The following is a 20,633-nucleotide window of genomic DNA, read 5'->3' on the forward strand; positions in this document are numbered from 1 at the left end:
AATATAATGAACAAGCTATTTTTTAAAGTTATAGGTTCGCATCCAAGTTACAATCCTAGGCGCATTTTCATTGCTGTTTTAAATTTTACTTTTCAAAAGTCCACCATGTTTACGACGATTTCTTTCATTTTCCACTTGAGCTTCACAAAATGTGATTTATATCTGAGTACTTGGTACTACTTTAGCAGACAGTTCTATCAAATATAATTCAATTAACACATCAGTAACATTTTTTTAGCATCTTGAAAAGTGTTTCTGAACAAGAAGTTCAGTATGCACCTTGTAATTAAGTTACAAGATGGGTCTATGTTCAATGTAACTGGTGCACGCACCGAGTCAACTTTGGAATATCCATTCAATTAGTTTCTCAACATAGATAGAGGAAAAGTATGTTAATAAGTATATAAATCATCCCTCTCTGTCTCTATATTTGAATCCCTTTCTCTCAATGTCGTCTACTATGAATGCACATGGTTTGGGATCAAACCTTCGACTCTTGAAACCAAATGAAAGCGCTCTAACAATTTGTTGTTGTAACTCTATTGGATTGCTGTTAAAGGGAGCATCATTTTAGATTTTGTTCGAAGGAAGGCTCTCCACCAATTTAAGAGTTTCACTTTTTATATCAGTGATTTACTACACATTTGATCACACAGTATATGTTTATCTGAGTCCAGGAAGTGGGAATTACATTATCCTGCTTTGTCGAATGATTCCTCTGGAACATTTGCCTGCAATTACTGAGATACAAAATGAATTAATCATATTAAATACGACTCACTTTTGTCAGTAGTTTTTAGAGTCTTCAATCACAGTACAGACTTTTGGAAGCACTAAACCTACTACCGTGATTGACAATTTTCATAGATTTCACAAGGAGCAAGATGTGGTATGCAGCCTTTGAAAAAGTGGAAGAATGCAAATACCGGCGTTTATGGAGCTTTGCAAACTTTTTGTAACAAAATGTTTCAGTCAGGCTCTAGAAAAGCATTCAGAACAAACCAATGAAAGAGGGGGTTTTAGGCCTATAACATTTGTAAACATGGTTCCTGTTTTGTTTCCCCGTCTGAATGGTAATACGTCACACAGACCGCTCTAGATAATGAGAGGAGGAGGGGGAGTTCGATTGACCACAAGCATTTGGTAAATCAAGACGTGTCTTTTTGAATGCATAAGCACGGCGTAAGAGTTTGATAGTGATTTGGACTTAAACGTTTTGCAATACTTTCATTGTTTCTATCTGTACAATATTTAACCGATTTTGGTCCGATATCTGTGGAAGAAGCTCGAACGATTGATGGACGTAGTCGATCTATAAGACAAGGTCCCTCGTTACTAAGCGGTTACCGTGTCTTTGCCGTAGGAGACGATGGTTCGATTCCCGAGGAAGCTCATGTGGTCGCATGTCATGTTAAGCCGTAGATCCACGTCTGAAATAGCTTCGCTGCTGAATAGGACTCTGAACTCAAACTCAAATCAAAATCAAATCGTTCTATAATTCTTCCAACACGTATACAGAGCAAAGGTTGGGAACCGAAAAATCTTCCCAATTTTTCCCCCGCATTAGTTGGAAAATCTGTAGATCAATAGATAAATATGTAGAAAAATAGATAAACTGAAGTGAAGGACTAGCGATTAGAGACGAGACGTATAATGACGCAATATAATATTGTTAAAATTTATCGATGATTTTCGGACTTCTAATGATGTAGGAAGATAACACTATTTAGCATTTCAATGTTTCAGTCTACGTATTTAAGGATAAATGAATAGCGTGGTAAATTATTGATTCACCTCTTCTATGTAGTATTTTAGTCCCAATTACATGAATTTGTTTTGATTGGATTCATTATTATAATAAACACGATGAAAGATCAGAATCGTTCAAAATGTTCTCTCATGGTTAGTAACACTATGGGCATTCATCGATTGCTATATAAGTGGTATCAAGCACTGTATTCCCAAATGATTCCTTCTTGGAAAATTTGATGGAATGAAAATTAAGATTTTCCTTATATGAGACTTTCACCTTCAAACTGCACCGCAGAAGGTAGCCTATGAGATGTGGAGCTCAGGAAAGCAATTAAGTACCACTAGGAGCCATAGTAGTGTTGACTATCCTGTATGTACAGAGGAAACTTCCTTACTCCAAAACACTTATAGTGCATTCTGAAATTAGCTTACAATCATGGAAACTTAAACTACATTTCTTAAGGGCATTAAAGCATTGATTGTTTTGGGGCTTGTGTTGTTTTGGGCCTTGTGTTTGTACTAGATATTCATATTTTCAACAAAGTTTCTTATAAAGAATTTAAAATCAATGTTGGTAGTAATTATTTAATATAATATTTGGTCTAGGAATTAATTCGTGCGGTTGGTACGCACACATTGAAGCTGTAGTACAAACACAAAATACATAAATACCTTAAGAAAAATATTGTCCATCGCTAGCCACCACTTTCGCCCATCTGTCAGGCAATGTACGGATTCCGTGGCGAAAGAAGTCCTCATCCTTGGAAGCGATCCAGTCAGAGACCCATGTTTCGATATCTTCTGAAGAAGTAAACCGCTGTCCAATCAAATCGTTGTTCATGCAATCGAACAAGTAGTAGTCCGAAGGAGCAACGTCTGGTGAATACGGCGGGTGGGGTAAACTTCCCATCCGACATTTTCTAAATAGGTTTTGACCGGTTTTGCGACATGTGGGCGAGCGTTATCATGTTGAACAATAAGTTTATCATGTCTGTTCTCCCATTCTGGTCGTGTTCTAGCCAGAGCTTGCTTCAAACGCATTAATTGTCGTCGATAACGTTCTCCATTCATAGTTTCACCCGGTTGCAGCAGCTCATAGTACACCACACCTTTCATATCCCACCATATGCACAGCATAACCTTTGCACAGAGAAAATATCTCGTTTTGGTTGTGATGGACCTGGTTCACCTGGTTTCACCCAGGCCTTTTTTCGTTTAGGGTTCTCGTAATGGATCCACTTCTCATCACCCGTAATAATTCGATGCAGAAACCCCTTTCTGCTCTGTCGTTGAAGCAACAATTCGCAAATGGTTTTTCGTCTTTCAACGTCTCTGTCTTTCAATTCATGTGGAACCCAATGTGACATCTTTTGAATCATTCCCATGGCTTTCAAGCGTTTGGAGACTGTTGTTTGATCAACGCTTAATGCTGCTGCAAGTTGTTCCTGCGTTTGACACGAATCCTGCTCGAGCAATGCTGTCAATTCTTCGTCTTGAAATTTTTTTGGCTATCCAGTTCGCTCTTGGTCTGCCAAGCCGAAATCACCACTTCTAAACCGTGCAAACCACTTCTGACACGTTCGCTCAGCTAGAGCATGGTCACCATACACTTCCACCAAAATACGATGACTTTCAGTCGCACTTTTCTGCATGTTAAAGTAATGCAGCAGGACACCCCGCAAAAACACTTTATCAGGCACAAATTGCGCCATGTTCACTTAACTACAAACTGGTGTTGTTGACGCTTTAATCCACTGCCCTATACTACGAACGATACGCGATGACAGGGGTTTGCAACACATGTGTGGATACACGGAACTGTGGGACGCTCCGTTCGTTGCGCCATCTCTTGTCCACCCGCACGAATTAATTCCTAGACCAAATACTTAAACGTTATTCTTTCTTTTTAGGAAGGAGAAGATGTTTGGGTTAAAATGTGAGTAATATGGTCATTTTCTATTTACAACAATGATGTTGCAGAAATGTACCTTCAATGTTCCACTGAATCAACCTCCACCATCAACAGAATTCATAGAGGGTTTACATTGAAACCAAAACCATTTCATGTTATCACTGAAGAAACATAAAAGACTTAAATACTATAAAAGCAAATTACAATTCTTATGATATACAAGCCACAGTATTACATCTAAAATGTATTAATTTGGAGTAATAAAGAAATTGTTCACTATGCGTTAAACTTTCAATCATGTTGAAAATTTCTAAACGGTATAAGAGTGTTTCACTATGGTCTTTTACAAAAAGTCATTTTACACATTAACCAATGCATCATTGAAAATTACTACAAACATCTATCTGAAAATTGCTATCAATTGTTCGCCTTCCTTTCCTTGATACGTCCAATGCGCAACATATGAACTGGGATCTTATACTCCTTTACCAGATATAAATGTTATACAGTTATGCGATTTTCTGGTTAGGAGGTACGTTCCACTGCTCGTGCTATTATTCCTTTCGGCGGTGGGCACTTACTTCGCACTAATGAACGTTGCTATTTGGATCATATCAGAGGGTACTCCAATATCTACGACACACAATAATGCAGGGACAAGCAATAGCAAGGTTATCTGTTTCGTTGCGATGTATTGATCTATTTCTTTCACACATGAAAACGTTGCTAATTTATTTGACTATAGCTGTAACCTACGTTGGAAAGGAGCTGATTTTGGTACCCTATGACCAGTTTTATACACAACAAATGTCCTCCATGCAAATCAATGTATAACACCCTTAAAATATTTGGAATCACTTCTCGGGATGTTTGCTCTTCCTTACATCTAGTGATTCAATTGGTTACCATAAATCTGAAACGACCTTCTGTAATTAGAACTTTATTTAAAAATATAGAGGTACCTCAATTAAAGTTGACACACGTTTAGGATATTCGCCTCGGAGTTGAAGGCGCTTGTGATAACGTTCCCAGGAAAAATGATTTTATTTATTAATGAAATCACTAGTTTATAACTGTTGGCATTTCTTCACAGTTATGAAATTGTGTTCCTTTGAAGCGCTTCATTTTTTTAACTTGGAAAGAAGTAGAAGTCACTTGGTGCTAGATACAATTAATAAGGCGAAGTTACACAAATTTACACTTCAGACGAGTCATTCCGCGTTGTGATTGCTTGTTTCGGCCCGGTTGCGTTGTTTCTTATCATAATTAGGAAATACATCCTTCACCAACTTCGAAATTATATACGTGATCTCACTTGTGATTAACATCTTTTCACATCATTTCCTACTCATAATTATTAACATAAATATATGAAAAGACGCACCGTTTACATTTAAAGCAAATTCCCTTTTTGAGTTTCACGCGTGTTCGATCTAAGTTGATAACTTCCTGAAGGAGATGGTGGAATCTAAAAAATTAGGGAAGTTGAGGTCAGGAATAAAGATAGAACCGTCCCCACGAGTTGAAGATAATATATTTGAACTTTGATTTAAAATTCATAAAGAAATAATAATGATACAGAGAGAAATAAAACAGACGTTCATTCTAAAACTTATCTACTACTGTTCTGAAATTAGTCAGAAGAATCAAAGTAGCAAGTAACACACACTGTTAGGAGTTATTCTTTCATACAAGGCTATGCGGATCCTATACCAGAGCTAAGGCTAACTAAAATATAGTAGTACAATCTGTTCTATTCCTTTCGATAAAACTTGATTATCTCTATTTCTTGAAGTCATTTCCTCTTGTAAACATTTTAATATTCGTAGTCAAAATTATAAATTACTTTGGATTACGTGGAGCTAATAACATTAAAGATCATTAAAGGGCATTTATTTCGTTAAATCCCGCCAGTTTTTCAACATGGCAAAAATTACTTACTTGGTATAGGCGAAATTTCTACCCGTTTGTTATTTGCAGCTGGTGAAAGGTGGTGTGATCGAATAGATAGAACTCCAAGAGCTGGAATCGGTGGTCATGTTATTGGAAGAATATTATAGGAGCAGCAGGGAATGACTGTGTTCTAGTGGCTTCTAACTGCAAAGAGTTTTGTGCCGATGAAATGGAGACCAATAAAGAACATCAGACACCGCTTACTGTTGGAGTTCAATGGAGACAGCAGTGCGACCTTTACCCAACGCTGCATTAGTCAAATTTGTAGTAAGAATACAGTTGACGAAGGCACATTTCGTTGCTGGTTTCAAATTTCAGGGACAAGGACACAAACTCTTAAGATCAACCATGGTCTCGGCATCCATCAACGTTTACCAAGGAGGATCTGTAACGAACCATAACAATCAATCTGAATCCAACTGTAAAGTTATTAGCGGAAGCCTTTTAGGTACATAGGAAGACAGCAGAAAGACCGCTAGTGTGGCTGACTTCAACACAAAATTCAACCATAGGCTGTTACATCATCTTAGAACAACTCAACGAGATGAGCGAGTCACAACAACCCAGCACAAAATAATGACGTCTTTTAGAAACGGATTGTCACGAAAGGCGTGAAAAGTCAGTTAGTAGCAGATCTTTGAGCTTCGCAGAATTATGTGTCGTGTTTATGAACGACAACCATGGACATTCAAACCAGAACTTCATCAAGAGATGTTATTGAATATGTGTTTGAATGTTCAATAAAAACACTATATACTAGAGGCTGCTGAAGGCTTTCTAGGCCAATCCAGATGGAATACACCTGGAATGACAAAGCTTAGTTATTCCACATACTTCCTTCGCAGTTCAATACATTTCCTGGCACAATGATCCAAGCTTTGGAAGTCTTGAGACAATTCCTCTCACCATTCTTCCGAATAGCATTAATCACCTCTTTATCAGATTTAAAATGGCATCCTTTCAATGTTTTTTTGAGTTTGAGGAATGGATAATAGTTTGACATCTCTAGATATGGAGAACAAGATGATCTAGATATTTAAACCCTAGACAATGTAATGTCAGTTGTGTTTACATTGTTTGATGGGCCGGGACATTGTACTGGAGGAATAAAACTCCTTTTATCAAGTTTCAACGTCGCTGTACTTTCAACTTGTCTTCCTGTTGTATGAGTAATGCGGAGCAATATTCTCCATCAAATGCCTGACACTTCAGTAGGCAGTCTATGAGCAGGATTCCATCCGTATTCCAGAAGAATGTTGCGAACATTTTCCCAGCCGACTTCTGTCTTTTGAATTTCTTGGAGCAAGGGGGAATTGAGTGCTGTCACTCCATTGACAATATTTCATATTCAGCATCATACTGATACAACCATGTTTAGCACTCGTTACTATACGTGAGAGAAAACGTCTCCTTTGCGGTCAAAATGAATGATGACTTCCCTTAATACCTCACATTTTAAGACTTTTGATCTGCTGACACATTTTTGGGTATACATTTAACCAACAGCTTGCGCATGTTCAAAAGTTTATGAATTATGCTACGGGCGGTTCCCCAAGGAATGTCTACATTCTCTGCCACCAGGTTTGCATAGATTCTGTGATTTTCAAGAATAATGTCACGAATTTTGTCCACGATATAGGAGGCAACCTGTTTTCGTTCTTTCTTCACGTGGAGCACGATCTGTTGAGAAATCGACACGTTTTAACCTTGCCAGCCACTTCTTGACCCCTGCTTATAACGAAGGAGAGTTTTATAGTGTTTCACTGATTGCCTCATGATTTTCCTTTGCTGACTTACCTTGCTGAAACAAAATTTCATGACAGCTCAGATCTCGATATTCGTGAAATTCGTTGATTTGGCACACATGATCATTTTAGGGGACTGAGAAACGCAATAAGAATATTGTCATTAATGTAAAGTTTACAATTCCATTTATCCTACCTGCAGTCCTGGATTGGGTTGCGAAATTTTGACAGCCCTTCGTTAACTCTTATTTGCAACATTACTTTTACAGTGAAAAGTTCCTTTCTCATGTTTCTAAGGAGCTCTTACCTGTGATAACGAGAAACACTAAGAAAATCCTTGATTATAATTGAGATCCTTGTCGTATACTCGAGCAAATTTTAATAGCAGAGTTTAAGATACTGAGTGAAAACCCGAAATTTCTGGCATCAGTAACAACCGAATGGAAAATCACTGTACATACTTCTGATGCAAACATTTTCCTTCCTAAAACATTCAAATCACTTTTCTTTTCTTGCATAAAAACTAGTAACGGTTCGTGCATTTGCATTACGCGATACAAATTGCCTTGCAGAAACCATATTCTTGCCACTGTCGAAACGAAATTTTGCAACAGATTCTGACAAATAATATTCCAATCATGGTAATATTAAGTAAAGTTTGAAATATGTTCGGTATTTCATCTTTCGCTTTGCAATGAATTGAAACAAAAATCATTTCTACAGGTGTGCAACGGAGCTTGAAACCAATAACTCATCTTTCAAAAGAAAACGACAAAAAAGTATGCTGCTCATTCTATGTTCACATTTTATACATTGCAATTGAACTTGAATAGACCTGTAGATATTTTCCGTTAAATGTAACACCTAACCTAGAATCAGAGTGTTATTATTACCTCAACCCGAACTTCCATATGCGCATTTGGTATGCTTACTGGATTCTTAGAATTTCTATTCTATACTTGGATCAGAAACACAGGAAAATATTCAAGTGGTTGCTTCTACTTTCCAAGAATGGATCATGAACACGATATCTTACTATACAAGTTGCTTCCCTTTTCACGCTCATAAATGTGGGTGATCTGAGTGACCGTTTTTGTTCACTTAAAAGTTAATCAGAATTACTGTTTTTCTATGCCGTATCATTAATTGAACTTCTCTTAACATATTCGCATCTGTCTCTTGGCTCTTTGCACGATAAACTATATTTTTCTTAATTATAACTAAGAAAATGTACCACTTTCTTTTAACATGTGGTGCACTAGCGGATCCAGAAACGACCCGCTCGGGAGAGTGATACTCCCGGAAGTACGTTTTTTCCGCGCGCTACTCTAGTCAGCTGTTTTACGCGCTATCCTAGCCAGTTGTTTTAAGTTGGTCACAAAATTTATATCATGAAGTACAAGGGGAACAAAACGAGCCCTATATCATGGAGTACAAGGGCATAAGTACTACAACTACTTACGTGCACAAAAGCAAATAAATCACTTTTTTAAGTATTATTTTCATATTATTTTAATTTAATGTGTTATAAAAATGTAAAAAAAAATATTTAAGAAAACTTTCCTCGGGCCGGGTTTGAACTCACGCCAAAAGAAACTTTTATTACTAGCATATAGCGCTACCCCACTTTTTTTAAATACTTTATTGTACTCTTATTAGCCAATTACATCAGAAAAGATTAACAAACAAAATTGTACTGTGAGCATCCAAGTATACAAAAAAAAGTACAATAGACACATCAATAAATTGCTGCTAGAAAATTAGCAAACTTTTGTTTACGCATTGAAAGTATTAGAGTTTGCATACGGAACAACAGTTGGTTGACATACAAAGTCACATTACTATTAAAATCATTACATAAAAGGATATCGATAGTTTGGGACGTAATCCATAAAATTGCGTTATGTTTAGTGCTGGGATAAAATTGATAATCCGGAAGCAGCATGAATGGCGTACAGTGAATATTAGAAGGTGTTGTTCTGCAGATACGGGCAATGATTTTTTGATAATGAAACCATATAGCTGTGTTTCGTGAGCAACTTTCGAGCCGGTGTTGGAGCGTATCGAGAACATAACAAGTACCACAGAAATAAATATTACAGATACCCAATTCATAAAGTCTCCCGTTAGTAGGATATATATTATGAACAACACTGTACCAAAGAGATTGCATGGCAGGAGACAATACCGGAGTATGAATGTTTGCCCAGATTTTCTCCCAGTTTGTCATTGGTTAATGTTCTACAATACGGGGAACCGACATTGTGGTGGCATGATAACGATTATATAATTGTCTAACAGAAAGATCTTCAAGGTGACTCCATGTGATAAGCGAGTAACTAATATCAAGAAATACGTCCTTGAGGTATGGCACAAGGGAAATCCAAGGTTGTATATGCAGGGGAGCTTGTAACTCAATATGACGGAGTGATACACATAACGCCTTGCTGGAAAAGGACTCTGAGTAGGAGCATAATGTTTGGCAGACGCGATGTATCAGCAGCGAGTAGCTCCGAAGTTTAACGTCTTTAAGGCCAAGGCCACCATCACGTTTTGATAAACACGCAGTCTCGTGACTTACCCGTAGGCAGTGATTATGCCACAGCAGTTGCCCTGAGTGTTTTCGTATGATACTTAGGTATTTCTTCGGCAAGGAAAATAATTGAGTCAGAAACCAAAGACGACTAAAAATAAAAACATTTAAAAGGTACACTCTGCCTGCAAGACTTACCTGCCGGACTTTACTTTGGTGTATGAGTGCAACCAAAGTACAGGTTGTGGTATGAACATTGTAGTCTATAGTATCTGCTATGCGACGTTGCCAAGTTACGCCTAAGATTTTGATGCGTTCAGTAAAGGGGATCGTAGACATATACACGTGTTGGTCAGCCGTATTTATACACATCAGACGTGACTTTTGTTTATTGAGAATAGCACCTGAAGCGCACTCATAGTTCGATATGAGAATTTCAACACGTGACAGTTCCTGTGGACGGTTAATGAAACAATGTATATCGTCTATAAATGCTTGTAATTTTAAGGATGTTGCACCAATCTGTATACCTTGAATTTGTTGTTGGTCCAGTGCACCAATCTGTATACCTTGAAAGGAAACAAGAACCAAGCTATATAGAATGGAAGACAGGGGGCAACCTTGTGCAATACCTCGACGTACATTGATAGGATATGTAAGTGCACCATTAACCTTTAATCTTACATATCGTTGAGTATAAAGAAATTTAATCAAATTAAGAAAACTGTCTCCGAAACCATAGTTTTCAAGTACCTTAAACATGTAATCATGTGACAATCTGTCAAATGCCTTATGAAAATCAAGAGCCAATAAAGCGACCTGCGGAGAACTTGTTTTCTGACACCAATGAATACCTTCTCGTATATTACTTAATGCTAAAAACATAGGTTTTGTATGTTTTAAGCCATACTGATCATGGTGTAAGACCTGATTTAAAAACGGTTCTAAACGAGAGGCAAGGCAACGAGATAAAATTTTCTGGTCAACATTAAGGAGGGTAATTGGTCTAAAATTATCAAAGTCATGCGCACCTGCATGTTTAGGTACAAGTACCATAATGCCAGCGGTAAAAGAAGAGATGCACGTGGGAGTGAGTCGGATTTCGTTATACATTTCTGTGAGAAAAGGCGTAAGAATGTTGTGAAATTGGCGGTAAAATTCTAGTGTAAGACCATCGGGTCCCGGAGATTTATTTAACTTCCCCGCAAAAATAGCTTGCTTGACTTCTCTTTCTGTAAAGGGCGCATTGAATATGTTACGAGCCTCCGGGGTGAAAGTACCGGTCGGACGCTCGAAGCAAGGGTCAGAAGATTGGGTTGGAGCGGGGGAATATAGGTTCTGGTATGCATCGTACAAAGCTGGGATTACCTGATCATGCTCGTGAACTACACCGTTAGGAAAGGAGACCTTGGAAATAAGGTTTTGTTTACCTCTGCGCCTTTCACAGATAACTGTATGTAAAGAGGGAACTTCATGCTGAAGCATCGTTGTTTTGCCTCTCGTGAAAAAACCTTGATTTTTTTTTACGATGTAAAGTGAGTTGGAGTGCCTTAATTTCCTTAATACGAGGAAGTACGTCTAATCCTTGAGCAAGTTCTTTATAGTAGTCACATAATAAGTGATGGTAATAATTATATTGCTGTTTAAGAAGAGAGGATCTGTCTTTGCAGTGCTGTTTACAAATATCGAAAGGACGGTTTACTGTGATGTAACCACCATGAAAACAAACTTTTCTTGTGAGATTTAAAGTGCATTAAATAGTTCCACCTATTGGTAATTAGCAACTGTAGATCCTCGTCAGCTAAAATGCTGTTATTGAGTGACCAAACAAAGGATGACTTTAAGTACTTACGGATAGGTAGATCAATGGTACAAACCACAGCACAGTGATCAGAAAAGCATACAGGTTGAACGTTTATGGAGCGCACAAAATTAATTAAAGTGGTACTGACATAGATCCTATCCAAACGTGAGGATCCATCTCGTCGAAAAAAGTGTGCCCTGGGGCGTTACCTTTATAATGACGCCATACGTCAACTAACTTAAAGTCTTGAATCAATTTACGTAATGTAGGAGAAGTATTGAACCAAAACTTGAGTCTATAGGATCTAACACTGCGTTGTAGTCTCCTACACAAATCAAATCTCTGGCACCAGAATGTAACTCCGTTGGAACGTCGGTGAGATAGAAGGAGTTTCGCTCAGCTCGTTTGTTATTCCCGGACGGCGAATATAAATTACAAAAGTGTATGCTTTCATAATTGGCTGTGATAATACGACCTGACGGAAATTTTGAAAAGGCGGTTAATGAGATATCTTTGCGATATATAATAGCTGTTCCGGAACCAGTATTGGAACTGGCAGAATCGATTAAAATGTTATAAGTACCAAGGTCATCTGAATAACTAACCTTTCCATTCGCTCGAAACAGAATTTGTTCACAAAGCACTTGCGAGATTAACTTAACATATAACTGTTTGCGACTATAATCAAACTCAATACTGACAACTTGATCAAGAAGCAGATGAAAAGTATTGCGGATCCATTCATGCAAGACTAATGTGTTAGGCTTGTTCACAACATCTTGAAATGACAAACGTAAAGTGTTCACTCGGATAACAGACATAATGCACTTAGTAGGTAAACCTGTGCTTCACACTAGACAATATGATGAAAAGAGTAAATAGAACCCGAACTACTTGGTAGTAGAAAATACTCCACTTGACAATGCAGGTTGAGTTGAAGCAAGTTAACACACTCACTACTTCCACTCGAACACCTACCGGAACTACGAGGTGAACGGCGCGGCGTCTGCCGAGCAATTCAATAAAATACTGCAAATAATGTCACTCGGCCACCAAGGCCGACAGCAGCAAGTGTTTGATTTCTGCTATTTTAGTGCAACGTGGCAAGAAGTGGATAACACCAACCAATCAGAACTGTGTTTCTCGTTTCTACTTCCGGGAGCATTACTCTCCCGAGCTACTCCTATCCAGAAGGGTCATTTGGGGGAGGGTTCGCTTCCTAGAAGATAAACATAGCGTCAAGGTGACTAGAATTTTACTTTACAAGAATCGGACGCATATGAATGCGGGACTGGAGGGGGTGTAAACCTGATTCCGAGATTCCATTTTGGGACCCGAATTTGTAAGTTTTTTTAAAAAAAATGAAAGTATATTCTTTCTGTAGATATAAATTAAATACGTACTTTCGTTTCGGAGGCATGGTGGTGTCATGATTAACTAGTCACCGCAATATATCACATGCGCTTTCTTGCATAGTACTTGCATAAAAGAAAATACTGTGTTGACGATGGCATTCATTTTCACGAAAGGGTGTACAATTTGCTCCAATCATTTATATTTTGAATTTGCGGAACAACAATTGAAAAAAAAAAAAAACGACAGACTCGGTCTACGCAAAAACAGATAACAAAAGTATACATCCATAAAGAATAATACAAAATATTAACAAATAACAAAACACATTATGATATTTCTATGTACATTTCTTGGTAGATAAAAATAATATAATAATTACAGGTAATGATAAAGTGGTGTTTAATAGTATATGGCAAACAGTGTTCGAAATGGGCCGAAATGTTGGAGAGCAATCTTTACATATTGCATTTATTTCTGTTTATATCAGGATATAATTCAGCAAATTGAAGAGAAAAAATCTAATATTCAAACTGAGTTCCAAGAATGTTTTAGTGGTTCCGTGCTTATTCCCGTGGTAGTGATTTCCAGAAAATTAATTTCGTGGCTTTTCCCCGAAATAAGAATGTTATGGTTTTTGCCTTATAAGAACTGGCCGGCTCACTCAAGGTTACAGATCAAGTACAGAAGAATGAAATGGATACACTTCCTAATACATAATACTAATCCTCATTGTATTTAAACCTTATACTATACTACTAACAGACCCCAGAGCGACGGTTTAAACTACAGCAATAGTACTAAAAGAAATGAATTGTGAATATATATCCTATATAAATATAATATATTACAGTACTCCTTAACCATATAAATCACTACGAAGGTAAATGTACAATTTATTCAATAAAATACTGCAAATAATGTAATAACAAAAGTATAAATACTAAACTTTCTCTTACACAAACTCAACAAAACTTTTATCAGATCTAGCACGAAATGTGTATAAATTTTACATGAAATAAAATTTGAATTTAAATTATATAGAATCACAATATATGCCATTATATTGTATAAATAGTTAAAAAAACCTCAAAGATTAGCAAAGCCTACAACAAAATGAACAAAAGAAGATCAGAAATGTAAAACAAAAGTGATGTTTCCGTTCATTACTGCACAGAAACTATATTTCCTAAAACACACCGATTGGCGATATTATTTGACAATATCAGATATTTGAAAAAAGTGAAAACTAAAATTTATTTTTGAAACATTCTCATCTTTAAACGAAATTACCAATGGAGAATAAAGTACGTATAACTTGTTGTTTTCCTCTCATCTCAGATATAACATGGACCCCGTTTGGTCTAATGGCTCACACGCTTACATTTGGTGCGCTTGGTCCCGGGTTCTATTCCCGATGGGAGTACAGTTGAACGAAAAAGTGGTTCGGATTTCACTCTAATCAGTAGGTCCATGTCTCGTTTTGCTGTCCTGGCATAACCGTGGGACATTAAACAAACAAATATCACATGTGTAATATATAACTGTTTATTAAAAATATCATATAGCCTATATACCGGTACACATTTTTTACGATTGTACTTCTGCCCTTTTGTTTCAGTTAAAAATTTTAAAAAAGCAATTTCAAAAACGCAATTTCACGAGATCGTTCATCTTTCTTGATTTTGTTTGCGATTCAGGTACATCCAAGGAGTTCAACTTTAGACTCAGATTCATGACTTTTTGGGAATACCCACGAGTTGAAAATAATTACGGGCAGAAACACGACGAGCGGAAATCATAAAACGGCCTTAGTTACCTTGCAGTCTATCTCGCTGAAAGTTATAGCACAAACTCAAACCTACATTTTCTTGTTCCTGGCAAATCTGTCGATGACATGACCGTAATCTACGTTAAGTTGAGTTGAGTTGATTTTGAGTTTAACGTCCTGTTCAGCAGTGAGGCTGTATGAGACGTGGACCTACTGATTAACGTGGAATTCGAACCACATAAGCTCCCGCCGGGAAGCGAACCCGGGTTTCCCACGCCAAAGGCGCGTACACTAATCACTTAGCCACGAAGGAGCTCGATCGTAATCTACGTTTGTTCCGGTACTTATATAGTAGTGCCAGGTCGCTAAGTCGATCTGCACCCATCCGGGATCGTAGCTATGACTTCAACCTTTTTAATGTTGGGAATATTCTTTCGGTTGATGCTCTGTATAGGGTATTTTGTCCGAATACGCCGCTTTTGCAAGGGTATAACTGAGTGTGTAAAGGAAAAAAGCCCCCATGCCGTAAAGGTCGGTGGACCACCGATGGGAAACTAGCGACATCTCGCCAAAAATTGGCTTCCCCGCAGCGGCGATCCGCGGTGGCCCCTCTTCCGTTTTGAAAATTGTACCACCAGCGGCAGAGACGCAATAAAACGCCAGTGAACCACAAAATTACTCTCCCAAAATATGTTAAATCGCCTATATGTGTGATTTGTTTACATTAAGGTAGGTGTTAAAACACTTTTAAAGAAGTATCGATAAAAGTACCCCGGAGGGGGCTCGAAACACCAACCTTTGAATTGCAAGGCGGGTGTTCTTCCGACTTCGCCACGTAGGCGATGAAGGAAACGTCACTTGTAAAGGGATAAATCGTTGAGATCTTTCTAATTTGGTCAATCAGAGTGTTCCTTTAACCGTGTATATTCGACGATAACTGTTTGGGATACGATAAAGTGCGTTCGCCATGTAATTTTATAACAAAATGACGCGTGTCTATTTATTTTATTTCATAGTTTTCCCATACTCACTTTCTAAGATCGACGACAGTTGCCATCTAAATTCATACAATAATCGCACTTATCTCAAGATTTTTCACTTCATGATGTTGAGGCAGAGGTTATTCTTGATTCCCGGAGCTCACATTAGGAACAGTTCGTCAGAAAAAATAATATATAATAATAACCGCATGCACATGACTGGCGATAGTTCGTGTTGGTCTCTTCGCGATTCTCCGTGACGAATCGAAGAAGCGCGGACCAAAACGAAGTCCACACTGCTACGCGGTGGTAACTTCAACACCCAGACTCGAGATATCTCTTACGACTCGGTGAAACCCTGCCGCCAGTGGAACACTAGCGGCAATCATTCGACGCGTCGCTATATCGACGATCGACATTTATCCGCAAGTGGGCCACTAGGTGTTGGCGACGTTTACGGCATGGAGGCATTAGACCAGACTAGGAATAGGGGGTTGAGAATTGGTAATTTCTTAAATGCAGTTTTTAGATACAAAGTATAATTATAGCTATACTTACAACAATAATAAAATTATATTATTCTAACCTTTGTCTAGGTAGGTCTTCGCCACCAGATCCCCATTTGCTCGGCATACGGCCTCCCACGATATAGCAAATGCTCCTACGTGCTACTGTGGCACAATATTTCGCATTCTTTCTTCTGTATCTTTCATATAGAATAGGATTGAGTTAAAACTCTGTTACGAACTTCAAACACCTCGAAATGCATTTTAGTGAACCATCCTCACTTCTTTTCCTTCCTTTCTATGTTAAATGGCAAAAAACGCTCAAATACATGTTTAATTATATTAAATGAAAAAGTAAACTACCAACTTCCATGTATCTAACCGTAAGGGATCGCGAGATATGGGCATCTTATAATAATAATGATAATAATTATAATAATTTTCATCCCTTTCCTTTCCTTCTAGGTAAAATATCAAAAACACTGAAATACGTATTGAATTATTTTGAGTGAGAAGTCCGTACACTAAATTTCATGTTTGTAACTTTCAAAGATTCTTAGGTATTGATATCTTATTATAATAATCACAATCCATACCCCTTTCTTCCCACCCCTTTTTCCCCATCTTACTAAAGTATAAAAAAACACGTTGAAACGCATATCAAATTATTTATAATGAAAATTCAAATACCAAATTTCACGTCTCCATCGGTAAGGGATTCGGAGGGATTCCCCATTCCTTTCTTCGAATTTCCAATAAAACTTTCCTTAGTGATACCCTACGTCACAAATCATATCTACTGTCCGAATTCCAAGTTTCTAGCTTGAATGGTTTATTCACTCAGGACTTCGTCTTTCATAAGAAAAGATGAAATGTCATTAAAGTCACAATGAATCCCTGGTCATTTCGTAATGTTTTCGTATTGAACCCCAAAAGTCACGGCTCTCTGTTGATCTAGTTGCTAGCGAACGTATCTTTCATGTATGAGGTCCTATGATTTGATTCCCGGGGAGTGAGCATCAAACGCACTACAGTGGTTCAGATCCAGCTTTAAACTCTTGTTCTCTTCTGTGAAGCATGGCATTTGACAAACGACATAAATACATATCAGTCAACCAACCAACCGAAAAGTTTCAGATTCAGAGAGCTTTTTGGTAAGAAGCGCTGAAGATTCTATATTTCTCTTTATTAAAGGTAAAGGTACTTGAAGTTTTGGGACCCAAATTCCATTTCCGTTTTCAAGGACACAATTTTAAAATATACCTTTTAAGTTCAAAAAGTGAGTCGTCTTACCCTTCTTCTTACAGCTGTTCGTCAAACGAATAAATCATATTCTCGCTCCTTTGGGTTTTATGATGACCGCCTCAAGCAACTAGGGACAGAAGTAATCACACTTCAAATATATCTGTATTAAGTACCACATTTTGATTAGACTCTGTAAGGCTTGTTACCGAATTTGAATCAGTCTGGAAAAAACATTGTTTGCATATTCCAACGATAAATGCTGGAAATAAGAACCAGACCTTTGGGGGGGGGGACGGTCGCCCCCTCCGTCCCCCCTTGGCTCCGCCAGTGATGTGTGTACACGCAACATATGACATGTAACATCACCTTCCTCCAAAGAACAGTTTCTTAACTCTCTATCAAAATGCATATGTTTCTCCGAATAGGGTATAGTCGTTACAGTTTTAGAAAGTTAATCGAGCCGAAAAGGATTTTAATTTCAGACAATTTCCCCATAGTGGAACAATTCACATTAAAGCCACCTACGCTTAGCTAATTCAAAAAATGTAATTAAATTTTTGAGTTTTACGTCCCTTAGTTAATTCAATTCTGCATGGATGCACCTATCGCAAATAAAGATAACCGAGTTCGATACCTAAAGTAATTAATTTATAATTATTATAACATGTAAAAAAATAGTATACAGTTCTTGGTTTGCATGTAATAATTAGAATTATGAAATATTTAAGCTTGACCAAAACTTTTATTGATAACGTCTTGTTAATTTGAAAAACAACTCTGGTAAATATTACGAACAAACAATTCGAACAAATTTAAACTAGAAAGAATGCCTGTAAACTCCAAAGATAATATTTCTGTTAAATTTTGATTCTAACAGTACTATACGTACATGAATCTTCTTTGTCTGAAACGAAATTTCATTAAATTAGAAGCAGACTGTTTAATGTACGGTATTAGAATTCAGAGATTAATGCTTAAATACTTACAATGTCACTTCAAACTCCATTCATTTTCCTTCAGCGATCCTAAAAGATAGAAAGAAAGCATTAATTTTAATAGGAAGTTTCAGATATTTTTGTAGCCAATCACTTGAATTATTTCTCTTCCTCACAAAACTTCTTGGACCTTATGCAAAGTCGTTTTGACGTATGATTAGCGTCGTACTAAAGGCCTGATTACTGCAGGAGAAACATTTGTGAGTAGAGCTCTTTAGTATAACACTAATCACGCGTCAGAACGACTCTGCATAAGGCCCCCTATGTCTTTTCCACAAAAGTATCTTTTTTTTAAAGTATTGAACATATCATGTAATTAAATTAAATCAAGAGAAAGACGGAACTGACGTAAGATCAGTAAACACAGTTCACAGCGGATTTTCTATTAGGTGACCGCACCTATCAGATTACATGACAAACTCTATGAAAAACTTGAAAATAAATATTTTCCTTGTCCAGCTAAAAGAAAACTCCTCCAAGTCACATTCCAGATGAAAACTTCAAAATTTAATACTTCAAAAAATTTGAAACTTTCGGCCCCCGGTAGAAGATGTAAGATGAAATTTTACGAAATAAATATATTTCTTGTCTCACTAGAAGGAAACTTTTCCGGACCATTGCAGTATCGGCCCACCCTATATATATATATATATATATATATATATATATATATATATATATATATATATATATATATATATATATATATATATATATATATATATATATAGGGTGTTAATGAAAAATTTTATATCGACCAGTGGTCAAAATACATAATTTCAGAGCTAGAACTGTCCGAAACCCCGGGAAAATGAACTTTGGGTCCGAATATCTACAAAATTATTAGCTATTGACTTGAGGCGACATGTTATTGTCTTAGACTTAAAGTCTGCTCTAGCCGAAAAATGCATGATTCTGAATCGTTCAGTGGTGGTACAAGGGAGTCCCACAGAGGAAGTGGAGAGTCCAGGATGATTCGTTAGTACAGATGTGCTCGATTCATGACACATAAAACAACGTACCAACAAGCAACAAAAAGTCGTTGAAAGACTATCATTACTTTGAACAAAAACAAGATGGCGAAGGATTTTTGGTGTGTTATACGTGGTTTCATAACAACAGTTAGGGCTGAAGGTAGTGGATGAAAGGAAATTAAATAAAATCATTATATCTGCATGTTCATGATCCACAATCACAATCTGTATGCTAAATGAGACAGACATTAATAATACGTAATAATTTTCGAAGGATTACTCCAACAAGGTTTTAAGAGAAAGTGAGAATATCACCTGCGAAAGAACAAACAAAAAAGCACGAAAATAAACACAATGGATACAATGTTTTCATCACAAACTCACTTGGTAGTAGATCTAAAGTGGAACCATTTGTCACATGGGTGAACACTAACACTGAGTTACTATGTACCTTTTCCCCCTTCCCATGTTTCGAACAACAAATTGTTTACAACGTATGGGAGTTGATGACACATAAAACAGTAGTGGTTTTGTAACAATAATAGTGAAAAGTCGTGTTAAGAAGGAAGATATCTCGAGAATATTTGGTAACTTATCCTTTCAGATATGTTTGAAACAAATTAACATTCCACTGTGTGGCCAGAAAGTGCAGGATATACTGATAGATTGAGAGATATGTCTGAATGTTTCAACTCATCTAGATAAGCAAGACCTGGAAATGAATTTCGTTTTGAATAGCCATACGTCTCATTGAAAAATAAGAAAGGGTGATAAATGTAAGCACTCTACTTGAGCAGAAATCAGATAATAAGCAGTTTGTCTGTTAAGAATATACTAGGTCTAGCAGCATAAGTTCTTGCGTATTGTAGAGAAACGTTATAGGTGAGCACGTCAGCAGAAAGAAAGGTTAATCTGGGACTTAACAGATAAGATTATGGATGAAAGATACGATGATGAAACTTTAAAAAATTTAGTTACATTTAAACGCACGGTTTAATTGAAAACAAACCACCGCTAGATTATAGCAAATTGTAGCAACAAATCGTTACTATTTTGCACTTAGTAAATAACTAAATGTATAAGACAATTATTAGTAACTAAATTAGTGAG

Source organism: Thermobia domestica, unplaced genomic scaffold, assembly GCF_964235325.1.
Source record: "Thermobia domestica unplaced genomic scaffold, izTheDome1.hap1.1 HAP1_SCAFFOLD_128, whole genome shotgun sequence".
NCBI lineage: Eukaryota > Metazoa > Arthropoda > Insecta > Zygentoma > Lepismatidae > Thermobia > Thermobia domestica.